Source organism: Microtus pennsylvanicus, chromosome 5 (genome assembly GCF_037038515.1).
Source record: "Microtus pennsylvanicus isolate mMicPen1 chromosome 5, mMicPen1.hap1, whole genome shotgun sequence".
Classification (NCBI taxonomy): domain Eukaryota; kingdom Metazoa; phylum Chordata; class Mammalia; order Rodentia; family Cricetidae; genus Microtus; species Microtus pennsylvanicus.
Genome location: NC_134583.1, coordinates 46931866 through 46951122, shown reverse-complemented (window position 1 = coordinate 46951122; position 19257 = coordinate 46931866).

Genomic DNA, 19257 nt, shown 5'->3' with positions numbered 1-19257 from the left:
AAGATTTTCACACAAATAAGGGGAAAATTTAAAAAATACCTAAATTTTTCAAATTATATTATTACTCTTTTTCCATTATATCTTTGTATTTTTCTGTTGATCATTGAAAAACAAATACAAATCACAAATATTAGTATTGAAACCTGGAGTACACAGCTACAAACTCTATAACCTGTAACAGTGACATGCCTGCAAGTTGTACAGCTGCAATCATACCACAAATGTTGTAGGATTAACCAAACACTTCATGATTGAGTTTAAGACCCTTTCCATGAGTGGATCCATACCTGACACTGCTAAGAAAAGGCCAAGAATCTGATATTAGATAGGAATTGGGCCTATTGGAACACCTATTACCACTACTGTAATAAAGAAACATGGTGATAAAATGATTGCTATTCACATAGGTCAGTGCTTTACTCAACTTGCATCAGAGAAGCTTCTTCTATAGTACATGGGGATTAACACAGAGACCTACAAGTGGACAAAGTGCAGACAGGGAGAGATCTAAGAGCACTCAGTCCTAAATGGCACATGTTCATCAAATCCTTCTCATTGAGACTCAGAGCTATGCTAAAGAGGAGGCTGAGAGATTGTAAGATCTAGAGTTGAAACATAACTCCAAGAAAGAATACCTGAGAAACATAACAGGGCTGATGCACATGAGAACTCACAGAGGCTGTGGCTGTACACAAGATCTATTCAGCGTCAAGCCTGACAGGGTCCTAGTCCTGAGGGGGAAACTGGACACAGTATCCCAAGCAAAACTAAGAAGCTGTCTACCAAAGAAAACCAACCTACAAATCACAATCCCAGAGAATTTAGACAACAATGAGGACTTTAAGAGAGACTTACATAGTTCTAATCTACATGGGAAGTAGAAAAAGACAAGATCTGAGTAAATTAGGACCATGGGGACCATGGGAGAGGGTTGAAGGGGAGGAGAGAGGCATGCAGGCGAGCAGAGAAAAATGTGGAGCTCAATGAAAATCAATAAAAAAAGAAGCTGTCTGCAACTGATACTTTCTGTCCAAGGAAAATCATTTTTTTTTCCAATGGAGTCCCATTGGGTGTATTATCTACACTGCAGGCAAGCTCCATCCCAATGGAGTCCCGCTGGGTGTATTATCTCCACTGCAGGCAGGCTCCAAACCCAGGAGCATTTGATGAAAATCAATCAAACTCAGTGATATTGATGTGAACTTTTTGTCTCATTTTGTTTTATGTGGGCATTTTTATCTTATTGGGTTTTTAGTTGTTTGTATTGATTTTCACTTGTATTTTTAGAGGTCTTTTCATATATTATTTTTGTTGTTTTGTTTATTTTATTTGATAGTGTGTGTATTTTTTGAAAGAGAGACACAAAAGAAAATGACAAAGTTTTTTTTCTTGTTGAACGATCTTTTTTCCTTTTTTTATTTTATTTTATTTTATTTTTTATTGAGAAAAGGAAAAAAGAAAGTTTCCGCCTCCTCCCAGCCTCCCTTTTTCTTCCCCTCATCCCACCCTTCTCTCCCTCTCTCCACTCCTCTCCCCCTCCCTCTCCAGTCCAAAGAGCAGTCAGGGTTCCCTGCCCTGTGGAAAGTCCAAGGTCCTCCTCCCTCCGTCCATGTCTAGGAAAGTGAACATCCAAACTGGCTAGCTCCCACAAAGCCAGCACATTACCTAGGATCAAAACCCCGTGCCATTGTCCTTGGCTTCTCATCAGCCCTCATTGCTCGCCATGTTCAGAGAGTCCGGTTTTATCCCATGCTTTTTCAGTCCCAGTCCAGCTGGCCTTGGTGAGCTCCCAGTAGATCAGCTCCACTGTCTCAGTGGGTGGGTGTACCCCTCGTGGTCCTGACTTCCCTGCTCATGTTCTCCCTCCTTCTGCTCCTCATTGGGACAATGGGAGCTCAGTCCAGTGCTCCAGTGTGGGTCTCTGTCTCTATCTCCATCCATCACCAGATGAAGGTTCTATGGTGATATGCAAGATATTCGTCAGTATTGCTATAGGGTAGGGTCATTTCAGGTTCCCTATCCTCAGCTGCCCAAGGTACTAACTGGGGACATCGCCTTGGGCTCCTGGGAGCCACTCTAGGTTCAAGTCTCTTGCCAACCCTAAGGTGGCTCCCTTAACTAAGAATTGTGCTTCCGTGCTCCCCTATCCAACCTTCCTTTATCCCAATCATCCTGTTTCCCCAAGTTCCCCCCATCCTCCCCTTCTCACTTTTCTCTCCCCATCTCCCCTTACCCCCATCCCACCCCACCCCCAAGATCCCAATTTTCTCCCCGGCAATTGTGTCTACTTCCCATAGCCAAGAGGATAACTATATGATTTTCCTTCGGTTCACCTTCTTATTTAGCTTCTTTAGGTTCACCAATTGTAGACTCCGTGACCCTTATTTATGGCTAGAAACCAATTATGAGTGAGTACATCCCATGTTCATCTTTTTGGGTCTGGGTTACCTCGCTCAGTATAGTGTTTTCTATTTCCATCCATTTGCATGCAAAATTCGAGAAGTCATTGTTTTTTTACCACAGCGTAGTACTCTAATGTGTATATATTCCATACTTTCTTCATCCATTCTTCCATGGAAGGGCATCTAGGTTGTTTCCAGGTTCTGGCTATTACAAATAATACTGCTATGAACATAGTTGAACAAATGCTTTTGTCATATGATAGGGCATCTCTTGGGTATATTCCCAAGAGTGGTATTGCTGGGTCCAGGGGTAGGTTGATCCCGTCCTTGCTCATGCTCTCTCTCTTTCTGCTCCTCACTTGGACCTTGGGAGCTCAGTCTGGTGCTCCAATGTGGGTCTCTGTCTCTATCTCCATCCATAGCCAGATGAAGGTTCTATATTGATTTCATACCTGTCAGAATGGCTAAAATCAAAAACACCAATGACAGCCTTTGCTGGTGAGGATGTAAAGTAAGGGGTACACTCATCCATTGCTGGTGGGAATGCAAACTTGTGCAACCACTTTGGAAAGCTGTGTGGTGGTTTCTCAGGAAATTCGAGATCAACCTACCCCAGGACCCAGCAATACCACTCTTGGGAATATACCCAAGAGATGCCCTATCATACTACAAAAGTATTTGTTCAACTATGTTCATAGCAGCATTATTTGTAATAGCCAGAACCTGGAAACAACCTAGATGCCCTTCCATGGAAGAATGGATAAAGTATGGAATATATTCATATTAGAGTACTAGTCAGAGGCAAAAAAAAAAAAACAATGACATCTTGAATTTTGCGTGAAAATGGATGGAAATAGAAAACACTCTCCTGAGTGAGGTAACCCAGACCCAATAAGATGAACTGTCGATTGCCTTGGCGAGCTACTTAGTCTAGGGTTAGTAGCCCGCCTGGCAGTTCAGTTATTCCAGGGTCACGGAGAGGCACTACCTGGAAGATATGGGCTAGGAGACAGGAAGAAGGCCATGCAAGGTTTGTCAGAGCCTCCGTTTATTAGGGACGAGATACAACCTTTTATAGGGTAAGGAGTTGGGGGGATGGGCACAGGGTTCTGGGCTCTTGCCGCGTGGTTCACGTTGGTCACATGGTCCTCGTTGGTCACGTAGGCAGGAGGTTATCTTCGGTCAAGTCACAGTAGGTCTGGAAGTTGACGCACCTAGTTCCCTAGATAGTTTGGAATGTGGGGTGGGTTCCGTTAACAGATAGCTCTCATTAACAGCCAATTTGGGTGTGGGGTAGGCTTTGTCAATAGAACGATTCCTAACACAATTATGGGTGTGGGGTTCTCTGCAGACTCCCCAGGGTGATGGTTCCTGTAATGATTTTAGGAGGAAATTGGCTCCTGACAATGAACATGGGCTGTACTCAGTCATAATTGGTTTTTAGCCATAAATAAAGGACATTGAGCCTATAATTTGTGATCCTAGAGAAGCTAAATAAGAAGGTGAACCCAAAGAAAAACATATAGTTATCCTCCTGGATATTGGAAGTAGACAAGATTGCCTGGCAAAAATTGGGAACTTGGGGGTGGGGTGGGATGGGGGTAAGGGGAAATGGGGAGAGACAAGTAAGAAGAGGAGGTTTGAGAGAGCTTGGGGGAATGGGACGATTGGGATAAAGGAAGGGTGGATATGGAGTAGGGGAGTATATATCTTAATTAAGGGAGCCATCTTAGGGTTGGCAAGAGCATTGACTCTAGAGGGGCTTCCAAGTGTCCAGGGAGATGTCCCCAGCTAGTTCCTTGCGCAGCTGACGAGAGGGAGCCTGAAATGGCCCGATCCTATAGCCATACTGATGAATATCTTGCATATCTCCAAATTTGATATTCTTGTATTTCCTCCATGTCTGGTGTTATGTCCTGTTGACAGGGGTTTGTATCCCACCCAATCCTGCAGTCATTCAGTTCCAAAGAAATACACTGAGGTCTACATTAATTATAAAACTGATTGGCCCAGTAACTCAGGGTTTTTTTTTTAATTCTTATAACTTATATTAGCCCATATTCTTGTCTATGCTAGCCATGTGGCTTCGTACCTTATTCAGTGAGGCAGTCACATCTTGCTTCATCTGCAGCTGGATCATAACTGCATAATGATTCTTCCTCTTCCCAGAATTTTCCTGTTTCATTGCCCTGCCTCTCCTTCCTGTATGGTTCCCCACCTATAATGTCCCCATTTTCATTTCTAATTTTGTTAATTTGGATAGTCTCTCTCTGCCTTATGGTTAGTTTGGATAAAAGTTTGTCTATTTTGTTCTCGAAGAACCAACTCATTGTCTCATTGATTATTTGTATTGTTTTCTTTGTTTCTATTTTGTTGATTTCCGCTCTCAATTTGATTATTTCCTTCTGTCTAATTCTCTTGGTTAAGATTGCTTCCTTTTGTTCTAAAGTTTTCAAATTTTTTGTTAATTCACTAGTGTGGGTTTTTTTCCAGCTTCTTTATGTAGGCATTTAGTGCTATGAACTTTCTTCTTAACACTGCTTTTATTGTGTCCCATAGATTAGTACTGCATGCCCACCTCCCCTCTCCATTTCATGACAGTCTGGTTTGACCTCATGAGTTCTAGTGTCTGCTGTCACAACTGCTATAACTTCCTATGTACAACTGCCTTGTTATGTTTTGAAAACAATTTTCCCTATAGTCTGTAGTAGTATACGTCTGAAAATAAATCTTACAGAGAATGAACTTTTTCCAGGCCTTGTCACCGAATTAGTAATATGCTTTGAGAACATTTAAATCTATGTACTTAGCCTGCTTTCTGTGGACTCAGCCTGTTCAAGTTTAACCTGATTTTAAGAAAGCAATAGACTACTCCCACACCTTAGGTTCAAGGATACTTGAAGAAGATGGGGCAGAAAGATTGAAGATCTAACGCAACAAGGAGTTTGCTGTGAGAGTGCATCTCCTGGGAACGTCAGAAGCTACACCCATAAAATCTCACTACCGCGACTGCCTACATATAAGCTGAACAAGGGCAATAGCAGTAGACACACTAATGTCAGAGGGGAAATCCAAGGAGGTCTCAAACCTACCCGAAGAACTATAGGCAATGAAGGATGCTGAAAAGGGAGAGATCCTCTTCCTCAGGGGGAGCACACCAATTGCCTATCCAAAACAAAATGGTCACCCTGAAAACATACATGAAAGTAACATTACATAGATGTAAAAGGCTGTACTTATGTATTTAGGAATACATACATCTACACACACGCGCACACACACACATATGAGCATGATAGTTGGAGGGATGAAAGGGAAATGGAAAGTCACATAATTATAATCTAAAAATATTGAAAACTTTAATATACCCAAACTTGTATTCCTTGGAATTTCCGATGTAACCAGCTTTTATTTTTTTTATGGGATAACTCTTTTTTTTAATTTATTTATTTATTAAGGATTTCTGTCTCCTCCCTGCCACCGCCTCCCATTTCCCTCCCCCTCCCCCAATCAAGTCACCCTCCCTCATCTGCTCAAAGAGCAATCAGGGTTCCCTGACCTGTGGGAAGCCCAAGGACCGCCCACCTCTATCCAGGTCTCATAAGGTGAGCATCCAAACTGCCTAGGCTCCCACAAAGGCAGTACATGCAGTAGGATCAAAAACCCACTGCGATTGTTCTTGAGTTCCCATTCTTCCTCATTGTCCGCTATGTTCAGCTAGTCCAAATTTATCCCATGCTTTTTCAGACGCAGGCCAGCTGGCCTTGGTGAGTTCCCCATAGAACATCCCCATTGTCTCAGTGTGTGGGTGCACCCCTCGCGGTCCTAATTCCTTGTTCGTGCTCTCTCTCCTTCTGCTCCTGATTTGGACCTTGAGATTTCTGTTGGTGCTCCAATGTGGGTCTCTGTCTCTGTCTCCTTTCATCGCCCGATGAAGGTTAATATTCATGAGGATGCCTATGTGTTTGTCTTTGGATTCACCTTCTTATTTAGCTTCTCTAGGAACATGAATTATAAGCTCAATGTCCTTTATTTATGGCTAGAAACCAAATATGAGTGAGTACATCCCATGTTCCTCTTTTTGGGTCTGGCTTATCACTCAGGATAGTGTTTTCTATTTCCATCCATTTGTATGCAAAATTCAAGAAGTCCTTGTTTTTTACTGCTGAGTAATACTCTAATATGTATATATTCCATACTTTCTTCATCCATTCTTCCGTTGAAGGGCATCTAGGTTGTTTCCAGGTTCTGGCTATTACAAACAATGCTGCCATGAACATAGTTGAGCATATACTTTTGTTGTATGATAGTGCCTCTCTTGGGTATATTCCCAAGAGTTGTAACCAGCTTTTAAAACCTAAAAGAGGGCTGGAGAGATGGCTCAGAGGTTAAGAGCATTGCCTGCTCTTCCAAAGGTCCTGTGTTCAATTCCCAGCAACCACATGGTGGCTCACAACCATCTGTAATGAGGTCTGGTGTCCTCTTCTGGCCTGAAGTCATACACACAGACAGAATATTGTATACATAATAAATAAATAAATATTTTTTTAAAAAACCCTAAATACATCTCCATCTTAAGTTATATACTCTTATAGTGATCCTGAATAATGCATGTGTGTATGTGTATGTTGTGGCAATAATTTGCAGTCAGGTTGAAAGCAATATTTAACAACAAATATTTGCAAGAGATTTTTGAAAGTAACATGTGAATATAGTTTAATTCCATTTGTCTGTAATTTTGTTTGCTATCCTTAGATCAACTGGGAGCAGTAATGTAACTTCTGCACTTATTAAACTCTGATAAAGATGTCTCTAACAAAACCTGAACAAGAAAAGAACTCCTGGAGGTTTCACCAGTTCCAACTTCAAGCTGTGCTACAAAGGAATAGTAATAAATACAACACTGTATTGGCATAAAAACACACTGTTGATCAATGGAATCAAATGGAAGACCCAGACAAAAATCCACACACCTATGGACATGGTGGAAGACTAGCTCTATTGTCAAAGCACCAGGGCTATTATCCACTGACAGCTACTGGGATTCTGGAATATAAAGCTATATAAAGCATTTAAGATATTCACTCTTAAAAACACTGCTATCTATACCATACTCTAACTAACTGAGATAACTGGCCAGCTAAGGCTGATAACATTTTATTTATCAATAAGCATCTTTATTGTGAAATAACAAATTATTTTTACATCTGGAATATCCATATTCCTAGCATATAACAGTTAAAATTTTCTTCCCTGTTGGAATGGAGTTCTGTCACTAATGGTAGCATTGAAAACTGAAAAACATATAATGGTAGATATGATTGAGAATACAGTTTGTGCTCAGATTTTCGCTTTCATTGACCTTACATTGTAAACCATTGAGGAGTTCCCTAAGCCCAGTAATACAAAGCCCAGGTGAGTTTTCGGAAAGAAATGTCCATTTGTAGCATAGTTATAGAGAGTAGATAAACCCAAAGGGTAGCTTCACTGTGATGGGTTTGCATTGTTCTTTGGCTTTAAAAGAAAGAAACTTGCTTAGTGAAGAGAACTAAAAGTCGAGTCCTTATGGCATTATAGGAATAAAATATTAACCATAGCTTTAAAAATAAATTTCCATACTATAGGCTTTTCTCAAGTATGTGCACTACTCACTGGAAAGATAATATTATCCAGAAAAATAAGTTTAGGCAAAGCTCATTTAGGAAAGATCAAGTAGCATTATAGTATAGATAATATGATGGACTTTGAGAGGGAAAATCAAAGCAGTCCACGTCAGTATTTGTAACAAGTCCCTCTTTTGTGATTTCTTGCAACTCAAAATAAAGTCATTAAAAGATAACTTTACCTCTTTTTATATAAAATCACTTTTCTGTAATGAACTTGCAAATTAAAACTATTGCTTTACCTCTTTGATTTTCTCTAGCAATTTATAGCTCCCACATAAGCATCACACGAATCTAGATGGAATCAAAGCATGTGAAAAAATTGATGAGCATTCTAAAACTGCCAAGCCCATGACAATTAAAAATGGGCTCATGTGTAGTCACAGACCAAATAAATAAATAAATAAATAAATAAATAAATAAATAAATAAAATCACTTAGCAAACCTGCTGTAAACACAGTCCTACAAGAACAAGAAATAAAAGAGAGAGATGAAATTTAAAGATTGAAGTCGACAGTAATGTGGCTATGACAGACAGCAATATCATAGAAATCTAGTTACATACCCTGCAAAACTACCCTACTGATTTTACAAGTAAGCTTTAAAACTAAATGTATGCTGTTGATTACTAGAGTTCTATAGTAAGTTTTGAAGGTAGATAGTTTGATTCCTCTCATTTTATCATCTTTAAGAAATTATTCAGCTACTCCTGGTTTTTTGCACTTCTGAAGAAAAATTTAAAACCACATAAAATTAATTATAAAAGCTAGAATTTTCATTGGCACTAAAATCAATGCATAGATATTTTCATTTTTAGTTCAAAGCACTTTTTTCCAATTCTTGAATATGTAATAACTCTTCTTTCATTTAGATTCCTTTTCTTTTCTCTTTGCAGTGTTTTACAGTAGAATGAAGTCCCAAAACAGCTTCATTCATATCCTTAACTAATAACAAAACTGTTATTAGTTTTTGGTAAAAATAATCTTTTATTTTATTAATAAAACTGTTATTAGTTTTTGGTAAAAATTTTTGGTAGGAAATAAAAGACATTTTCAATAAATGTTGCTTGAAAAATAGTTAGCTGAAATATGCAGTAAGAGAATACTTATCATCTCATACAAAGGCAAATATTAAAGAAAAGTAGGTTATAGATTTACTGTAAGAAGAATTACTGATTTCTTAGAAAATCATACCAAAACATCTGCATGGCAGTGGTTAGGCAAGAAATATTTAGTTAGTTAATTAAATCAAATAATTAAATAATTATTAAATATATTTAATTGAAGCATGAAATTTGATACAGTGAGAAAACAACTAAGAAAAGGAAATATCAAGCTACAAATCAAGAGAAAGTTTTCCTGAAGTTATCTAGCCAAAGATTTAAATACATAAAGAAATGTGAAAAATCAAAAGTAGAAACAAAAAAACGAAAACAGATATAATATTTGAAAATGAATTTCATAGAATAGATATTAAAAATTAATAAGAGCATGAAAAAGATCATATGGTCCCACAAAAATAAAAATTAAACCCCAAAGTGAAATCATAGCATACTGTCAAACGACTAGCATTACCAGTTAGTACCAGCAGGTGGCAGATGACCAATTCACGCACAGTCTGTTAAAACAGCAGATGGTGAGGTCACAAGAAAACTGCCAGCTGGAAACTGGGTGACATCCAGACCCAGGCTGCTGCCAAGGGCCGTGGCCCTACAGCAGCCAGGATCTGTGTTGATATCCATGGCTCCTGTTGCCAAGAGGGTCATGTGGATTACTGGAGTCTGGGCTGCCACCTGGAGTTCTATTTGTGTGGGAGGGCCACACTGCCATTGGGGTCATGCTGATCTGGGTGCCCTGTGCTGCTATCTGGGGCCATGGTGACATACATACCTAGGCTGCTGCCGAGGTTCATGTCTGGGTCGGTGGTCCTTTCGCAGTCGGAGTCTGTGTTTAAGTCCGTGACCATGTTACAACAAGAGACCACAAGGAGGTCCTATGTCCTTGAAGGAGTCTGGGGGCCTATGCTGCAGCCAGGGCCATACAGATCTGAGTGGCCTGTGCCTCCACCTGGTGACATCCAGACCCGGGATGCTGTCAAGAGTCATGTCTGAGTGGGTGGTCCTATTATAGCCAGGGTCTGTGTTGAAGTCCGTGGACTATGTTGCCACCAAGGGCCATGTGGATGCCCAGGGTCAGGTTGCCACCTGAGTCCATGTTTGTATCCAAGGGACAAGCTACATCCAGGGCATGCAGACCTGCTAGGCCTGCACTGCTACTGGATGCCATGGTAATATCAGGGCCAGAGCTACAGCAGAGGGCCATGTCTGGGTTCATGTTCCTACTAAGTCAGGGTCAGTGCTGCTGTATAAGGTTCCTGTTACCAACAGAGACCATATGGATGCCCAAGATCTAGGGCTAAATTAGTGTATGAAGACCACACTGCCACTAGGCTGTGCCCATCTGAGTGACCTGCATGGCAACCTGGGGCTATGGTGGCATCCAGATCCAGGCTGTTACTGAGAAACATGCCTGGGTTTATGTTCCCACCACAGATGGGGTCTGCGTTGCCACCAAAGGTAACATGGAACTCTGAGGTCTAGGCCACAACCTGTGGTCTTGCTGGTGTCTGGGAGCTATGCCAACACCAGAGCCATGCTGATTTGTGTGGCCTGGCTATACTTTTGGTAACAGAGAAGGCAGAGGGCCATATTGTAGAGGGCCCATAGGTCAAATAACCTTGTTCATAGCTCTAAGATCTGTCACCATTCTCCATTTTCCAGATTTCTTTTTAACAACAAATACAGGCCCAAGCTGCTGCCGAGGGCCGTGTCTGGGTCTGTTGTCCTGCTACAACTGGGATATGTGCTGATGGTAGTGACCCTGGTTTCCTCACTGGGCCATGGGAACTACTCAGTGATGAAATGAGAGGACTTTACTGAGCAGGCCCTGCCCTTCTCTGGCCCTGACCCTGGGATAACTTGTTCTGCCATTGTTGGACACTGCAGCAAGAGTGCTGCCCCAACCCTCAGGAAAGAGCTGACCCCTTGCACTAGGGAGACATGGCCCCACCCCTCACCACAGGCAGGGGTTTGCTGATCCTGATGGCATAGGCAGAGGGCAGCTGGCTCTGCCCTTCACCAAAGGCCCCAGTGGCCTGGACTGACCAACTCAACTACCACCCTGGCCCACAATGGGCCTGGAGTTGGTCCATCCTAATGTCTGCCTTCTCTAGGACCTGCTGTGAGTCAACAACCTTAGACTCCCCATGACTTGGTACAGTCACAGGATCTTGTGATGATGGTGTACCAGAAACCAGAGGCTTTAAAACAAACCAGTGACTCATTGCAATGAACATTTGCAAGTAAAGCTGACTGGACAAAGTGGTAGACTGTGTGACAGACATGGCTCCCAGTGGCACCAGGACTAATGAAGAGGTGTTGGAGGGAAGAGGGTTATTTTACTGTTGTTGTTCTTTTGTTTTTGTTATTTTGGGATTTTGTTTTGTTTTTCTCTGCTTGTTTGTCTCCTTATTTTGGTTTGGTTTTGTTCTTTTTAATTTTCATATGGAAGGCTGCTGCAGGAGGGAGGATATGGAGGGATTGGAGGTGAGCAGAATTGGGGTGCATGGTGTGAAATTACCAAAGATAACAATAAATAAATTAGGTTGAAAATTTTCAAAAAAAAAAGAAAAGGAAACACCACATATCAGTATTTGAAACTAAACTTCTATTTGCCATGTTATCCTGATAGATGTCTACAGATGAGGATGAAAATGTATGTCTACTAATCATACAGTTGCAAATAATCATAATAAAAATTAAAAGAACAGCTGTTTCTCTCCCCCCTCCCTTCCTTGGTGGCAGAGCGCCTCCCTGCTCTGCCTGCTTGGGCGCTGGGTCCTAACCCAAAACGGAGGGTAAAGGGGAGCTCGGGGGCTTCTTTGTCCCCATAGCCCCCTGCAGCAAGCAGGGTGGGCCCTTTGTCTGCGAGCGAACCAAGCAGCAAGGAGTTTCGATCAGGGCACCTAGTGAAACATCATTGTGGTGAGTGAGTGCTGCTGCACCCGGGAACAGCCCGCCTACACTTCCTGATCAACCTACGGGACTATACGGTACCTCCTCTCTCTTCCTATCCCATCCAGCTTACATCCAGATCCCCCTACCCCCTGTCTCCCTCCAACCCTCCCTTCTTGGGGCAGAGTACCTCCCTGCTCAGCCTGCCTGGGCGCTGGGACTGAACCCGAAGGTGAGTGCAAAGGGGAAGGCGGTAGCTCCTTTGTCTCCACAACCTGCCTGCAGCAAGCAGGGTGGGCCCTTTGTTTGCAAGCTAACCAAGCAGCAAGGAGATCCGAACTGGACTCCAGGAGAAACATCACGGGGGAGTGACATCACTGGGAAGGTACATCAGTTGGCAAGAAGACCTGATCCTGTAAAAGAAGATTCATAGGAGAATATTGGGAGGAAGAGATGGGGAGACGCCAATGCAAGAATTCACCCAACAATCTGAAAAACAACACGAAACCACCAGAAGCCAGCGACCTCACAACAGGAGGACATGAACACCTTAATCAAGAAGAAGGAGAAAAAACTGACTCCATGACAGGGATTGACGCCCTTAAACAGCATATAAAAAACGCCCTTATAGAAATGGATGAAAAGTATAACAGAAAGTTCGAGGAATTGAGTAAATCAGTGAATGATACCCTAGGAAAGCAAGGAAAAACAATCAAGCAGATAATGGAAACAGTTCATGATTTGAAAAATGAAATGGAGGCAAAGAAGAAAACACAAACAGAGGGCCGGCTGGACATGGAAAATCTAGGTAAACGAATAGAGACTACAGAAACAAGCATAACCAGCAGAATACAAGAGATAGAAGAAAGAATCTCAGAGTCTGAGGATAACATAGAGAAAATAAACGCACTGATCAAAGAAAACAGCAGGTCCAACAAACTCTCATCACAAAACATTCAGGAAATATGGGACACAATAAAAAGACCAAACCTAAGAATAATTGGAGTAGAAGAAGGAGAAGAAGTGCAGCTCAACGGTCCAGAAAATATACTTAACAAAATTATAGAAGAAAACTTTCCCAAGCTGAAGAAGGATGTACCTATGAAGGTTCAAAAGGCATACAGAACCCCAAATAGGCTGGATCAAAAAAAAACATCCCCTCGCCATATAATAATCAAAACACAAAATATACAGAATAAAGAAAGAATATTAAGAGCCGCAAAGGAAAAAGGCCAACTTGCTTATAAAGGTAAACCTATCAGACTTACACCTGACTTCTCTATGGAAACCATGAAAGCCAGAAGGTCCTGGATAGATGTACTGCAAAAACTAAGAGACCATGGATGCAAGCCCAGACTACTATATCCAGCCAAGCTTTCGTTCACCATAAATGGAGAAAACAAAATTTTCCAGGATAAAAACAAATTTAAGCAATACGTAGCCACAAATCCAGCCTTACAGAAAATAATAGAAGGAAAATCACTAACCAAGGAGTCCAACAAAGATCTCAATAACTCAGACATCTAGAGACCCTTCACCAGCGCAACTAAAAGAAGGAAAACACACAAACTCTACTACTAAAAAAGTGACCAGAGTTAACAACCACTGGTCATTAATATCACTTAATGTCAATGGGCTCAACTCACCTATAAAAAGGCACAGGTTAAAAGACTGGATACGAAAACAGGATCCAACATTCTGATGTCTACAAGAAACACACCTCAACCACAAAGACAGGCACCTACTCAGAGTAAAGGGCTGGGAAAAGGCTTATCAAGCAAATGGACCTAAGAAACAAGCAGGTGTGGCCATACTAATTTTTAACAAAGTTGACTTCAAACTTAAATCAATCAAAAGAGATGGAGAGGGGCATTTTATACTCATAACAGGAACAATTCATCAGGAAGAAGTCTCAATCCTGAATATCTATGCCCCTAATATAAAAGCACCCACGTATGTAAAAGAAACATTGCTAAAATTCAAGGCAGCCATCAAACCGCACACACTAATAGTAGGAGACTTCAACACTCCTCTCTCACCAATGGACAGGTCAATCAGACAGAAACCTGACAGAGAAATTAGAGAATTAATGGAGGTAATGAAGCAAATGGACTTAACAGACATCTATAGAATATTCCACCCAAAGAGGAAAGAATATACCTTTTTCTCTGCAGCTCATGGAACCTTCTCGAAAATTGACCACATACTCGGTAACAAAGCTAACTTACACAGCTACAAAAAAATATTACTAACCACCTGTGTCTTATCAGACCACCATGGATTAAAGTTAGAATTCAACAACAATGCTACCCCCAGAAAGCCTACAAACTCATGGAAACTGAACAGTCAACTACTGAACCATACCTGGATTAAGGAAGAAATAAAGAAAGAAATTAAAGTCTTCCTTGAATTCAATGAAAATAAGGAAACAACATACTCGAACTTATGGGACACTATGAAATCAGTCCTAAGAGGAAAGTTCATAGCACTAAGTGCCCACTTAAAGAAAACAGAGAAAGCACATATTGGAGACTTAACAGCCCACCTGAAAGCTCTAGAAAAAAAAGAAGCAGACTCACCTAGGAGGAGTAGAACACTGGAAATAATCAAACTGAGGGCTGAAATCAACAAAATAGAAACACAGAAAACAATCCAAAGAATCAATGAATCAAGAAGCTGGTTCCTGGAGAAAATCAACAAGATTGACAAACCCCTATCCAAACTAATCAAACGGCAGAGAGAAAATTTGCAAATTAATAAGATCAGAAATGAAAAGGGGGACATAACCACAAACACAGAGGAAATTCAGAGAGTCATTAGATCTTACTACAAAAGCTTGTATGCCACCAAACTGGAAAATGTAAAAGAAATGGACACTTTTTTAGATAAATACTATTTACCAAAATTAAATCAGGACCAGGTGAACAATCTAAACAGACCTGTCAGTCGCGAAGAACTAGAAGCTGTTATCAAAAACCTCCCTACCAAAAAACGCCCAGGGCCAGATGGTTTCAATGCGGAATTCTACCAGAACTTCCAAGAAGACCTAATACCTATACTCCTCAATGTATTCCACAATATAGAAACAGAAGGGTCATTACCAAATTCCTTTTATGAAGCTACAGTTACTCTGATACCAAAACCACACAAAGACTCAACCAGGAAAGAGAATTACAGGCCGATCTTACTCATGAATATCGACGCAAAAATCCTCAACAAAATACTGGCAAACCGAATCCAAGAACACATCCGAAAAATTATCCATTATGATCAAGTATGCTTCATTCCTGAGATGCAGGGCTGGTTCAACATACGAAAATCTATCAATGTAATCCATCATATAAATAAACTGAAAGAAAAAACCATATGATCATTTCATTAGATGCTGAAAAAGCATTTGACTAAATTCAACATCCATTTATGTTAAAAGTCTTGGAGAGATTAGGGATACAAGGGTCATACCTAAATATAATAAAAGCTATATACAGCAAGCCGACAGCTAACATCAAATTAAACGGAGAGAAACTCAAAGCCATCCCGCTTAACTCAGGAACACAACAAGGCTGCCCACTTTCGCCATACCTCTTCAATATAGTGCTGGAAGTTCTAGCAATAGCAATAAGACAGCATAATGGGATCAAGGGGATTCGAATTGGAAAGGAAGAAGTTAAACTTTCGTTATTCGCAGATGATATGATAGTGTACATAAGCGACCTCCAAAATTCCACCAAAGAACTTTTACAGCTGATAAACAGCTTTAGTAATGTGGCAGGATACAAGATCAACTCCAAAAAATCAGTCGCCCTCTTATACTCAAAGGATATGGAACCAGAGAGGGAAATCAGAGAAGCTTCTCCATTCACGATAGCCACAAACAGCATAAAATATCTTGGAGTAAATCTAACCAAGGAAGTGAAAGATCTATTTGACAAGAACTTTAAGGCATTGAAGAAAGAAATTGAAGAGGATACCAAAAAATGGATGGACATCCCTTGCTCTTGGATTGGGAGGATCAACATAGTAAAAATGGCAATTCTACCAAAGGCAATTTATAGATTCAATGCAATCCCCATCAAGATCCCATCAAAATTCTTCACAGATCTGGAGAGGACAATAATCAACTTTATATGGAAAAACAAAAAACCCAGGATAGCCAAAACAATCCTATACAATAAAGGATCTTCTGGAGGCATTACCATCCCTGACTTCAAACTCTATTACAGAGCTTCAGTAATGAAAACAGGGTGGTACTGGCATAAAAACAGAGAAGTCGACCAATGGAATCGTATAGAAGAACCGGACTTTATCCCACAAACCTATGAACACCTCATTTTCGATAAAGGAGCTAAAAGTATACATTGGAAGAAAGAAAGCATCTTCAACAAATGGTGCTGGCACAACTGGATGTCAACCTGTAGAAGAATGAAAATAGACCCATATCTATCACCGTGCACAAAACTCAAGTCCAAATGGATTAAAGACCTCAATATCAGCCCGAAAACACTGAACCTGATAGAAGAGAAAGTGGGAAATACCCTACAACAGATGGGCACAGGTGATCGCTTCTTAGGTATAACCCCAGAAGCACAGACATTAAGGGCAACATTGAATAAATGGGACCTACTAAAACTGAGAAGCTTCTGTAAAGCAAAGGACACTGTCACTAAGACACAAAGGCAACCTACTGACTGGGAGAAGATCTTCACCAACCCCGCAACAGACAAAGGTCTGATCTCCAAAATATATAGAGAACTCAAGAAACTAGACTTTAAAATGCTAATTAACCCAATTAAAAAATGGGGCACTGAACTGAACAGAGAATTCTCAACAGAAGAAGTTCAAATGGCCAAAAGACACTTAAGGTCATGCTCAACCTCCTTAGCGATCAGGGAAATGCAAATCAAAACAACTTTGAGATATCATCTTAGACCTGTCAGATTGGTTAAAGTCAAAAACACCAAGGATAGCCTTTGCTGGAGAGGCTGTGGAGGAAGGGGTACCCTCATCCATTGCTGGTGGGAATGCAATCTTGTGCAACCACTGTGGAAGTCAGTGTTTCGGTTTCTCAGGAAATTCGGGATCAACCTACCCCTGGACCCAGCAATACCACTCTTGGGAATTTACCCAAGAGATGCTCTAACACATGTCAAAAGCATTTGTTCAACTATGTTCATAGCAGTATTATTTGTAATAGCCAGAACCTGAAAACAACCTAGATGCCCTTCAATGGAAGAATGGATGAAGAAAGTATGGAATATATACACACTAGAGTACTATGCTGCGGTAAAAAAACAATGACTTCTCGAATTTTGCATGCAAATGGATGGAAATAGAAAACACTATCCTGAGTGAGGTATCCCAGACCCAAAAAGATGAACATGGGATGTACTCACTCATAATTGGTTTCTAGCCATAAATAGGGTTCACGGAGTCTACAATAGGTGAATCTAAAGAAGCTAAGTAAGAAGGTGAACCCAAGGAAAAACATATAGTTATCCTCTTGGATAAGGGAAGTAGACAAAATTGCCGGGGAGAAAAGTGGGATGTTGGGGGTGGGGTGGGATGGGGGTTAGGGGAGATGGGGAGAGAAAAGGTAGAAGGGAAGGAGGGGGGACTTGGGACAACAGGAGGATCGGGATAAAGGAAGGTTGGATAGGGGAGCACGGAAGCACAATTCTTAGTTAAGGGACCCACTTTAGGGTGGGCAGGAGACTTGACCCTAGAGGGGCTCCCAGGTGCCCAAGCTGAGGTCCCCAGTTAGTTCCCTGGGCAGCTGAGGATAGGGAACCTGAAATGACCCTACCCTAGAGCAATACTGACGAATATCTTGCAAATCATCCTAAAACCTTCCTCTGGCGATGGATGGAGATAGAGACAGAGACCCACACTGGAGCACTGGACTGAGCTCCCAAGGTCCCAATGAGGAGCAGAAGGAGGGAGAACATGAGCAAAGATGTCAGGACCACGAGGAGTGCACCCACCCACTGAGACAGTGGAGCTGATCTACTGGGAGCTCACCAAGGCCAGCTGGACTGGGACTGAAAAAGCATGGGATAAAACCAGACTCTCTGAACATGGCGAGCAATGAGGGCTGATGAGAAGCCAAGGACAATGACACGCAGTTTTGATCCTACTTAATGTGCTGGCTTGGTGGGAGCCTAGCCAGTCTGGATGTTCACCTTCCTAGATATGGATGGAGGGGGGAGGACCTAGGACTTACCACAGGGCAGGGAACCCTGACAGCTCTTTGGACTGGAAAGGGGGGGGAGAGGGGTGGGGGGAAGGGGAGAGGGGTGGGAGGAGGGGGAGAAGAGTGGGAGGAGGGGGAGAACAGTGGGAGGAGGGGGAGGGAAATGGGAGGCATGGGAGGAGGTGGAAATATGTTTTTTTTTCTTTTCTTTATTCTCCTTTTATCAATAAAAAAAATTTAAAAAAAATTAAAAGAACAGTAGAATGAATCACTTCCAATACCTAGCAACTAACTGATAAAGAAGGTGCTACATCACAGCCAGTTTTGTGCTTTATAGAGCAGTACTTGCTATTGAAGGGTCTCAAGGGTAAAGGCATCGGCTGTGAAGTGAAGGATCTGAGTTCAGTCACGGATGCACATGATCAGAAGAGAGAACTGATGCTGCTAGTTGTCCTCCGACTTCCACACATGTGCAATGCCATGTGTGCCCGTGGACATGCACAACAGAAATAGATAAATAGATATGCAATTAGAAATGTTAAGCACTCGCTAAGTGGAATAGGATCAGGTTTCCAGTTCATCCTCCCTGATAGACCCTACGGATAGCTACACCTTCAACAACAAAAGGCTAGCCTTGCTCTATTTCCTAGACAAGAGAATTACAACTTACTTGAAATCTTGGATGGCCAAGATTTTTCTTTTGAGAATTGGTACACAGCTATGTTCACTGATGCTCTATTCACAATAGCTAAGGAGCAGAAACAACATAAATGCCTTTCAACCAATGGATGGATATTGAAAATGTAGTACATATACATTACAGAATGCTATTTACCTGTAAAAGAAATGAAATCGTAAAATCTGTAGGCAAATTCTATGTGGAACTAGAAAAGATTTACTGAATGAGGTAACCTAGACTCAGAAAGACTAATGTCATATGTCCTCTCTCATCAGAGGCTCCTAGTTGCAAATCTTCAAATGTGAGAAAT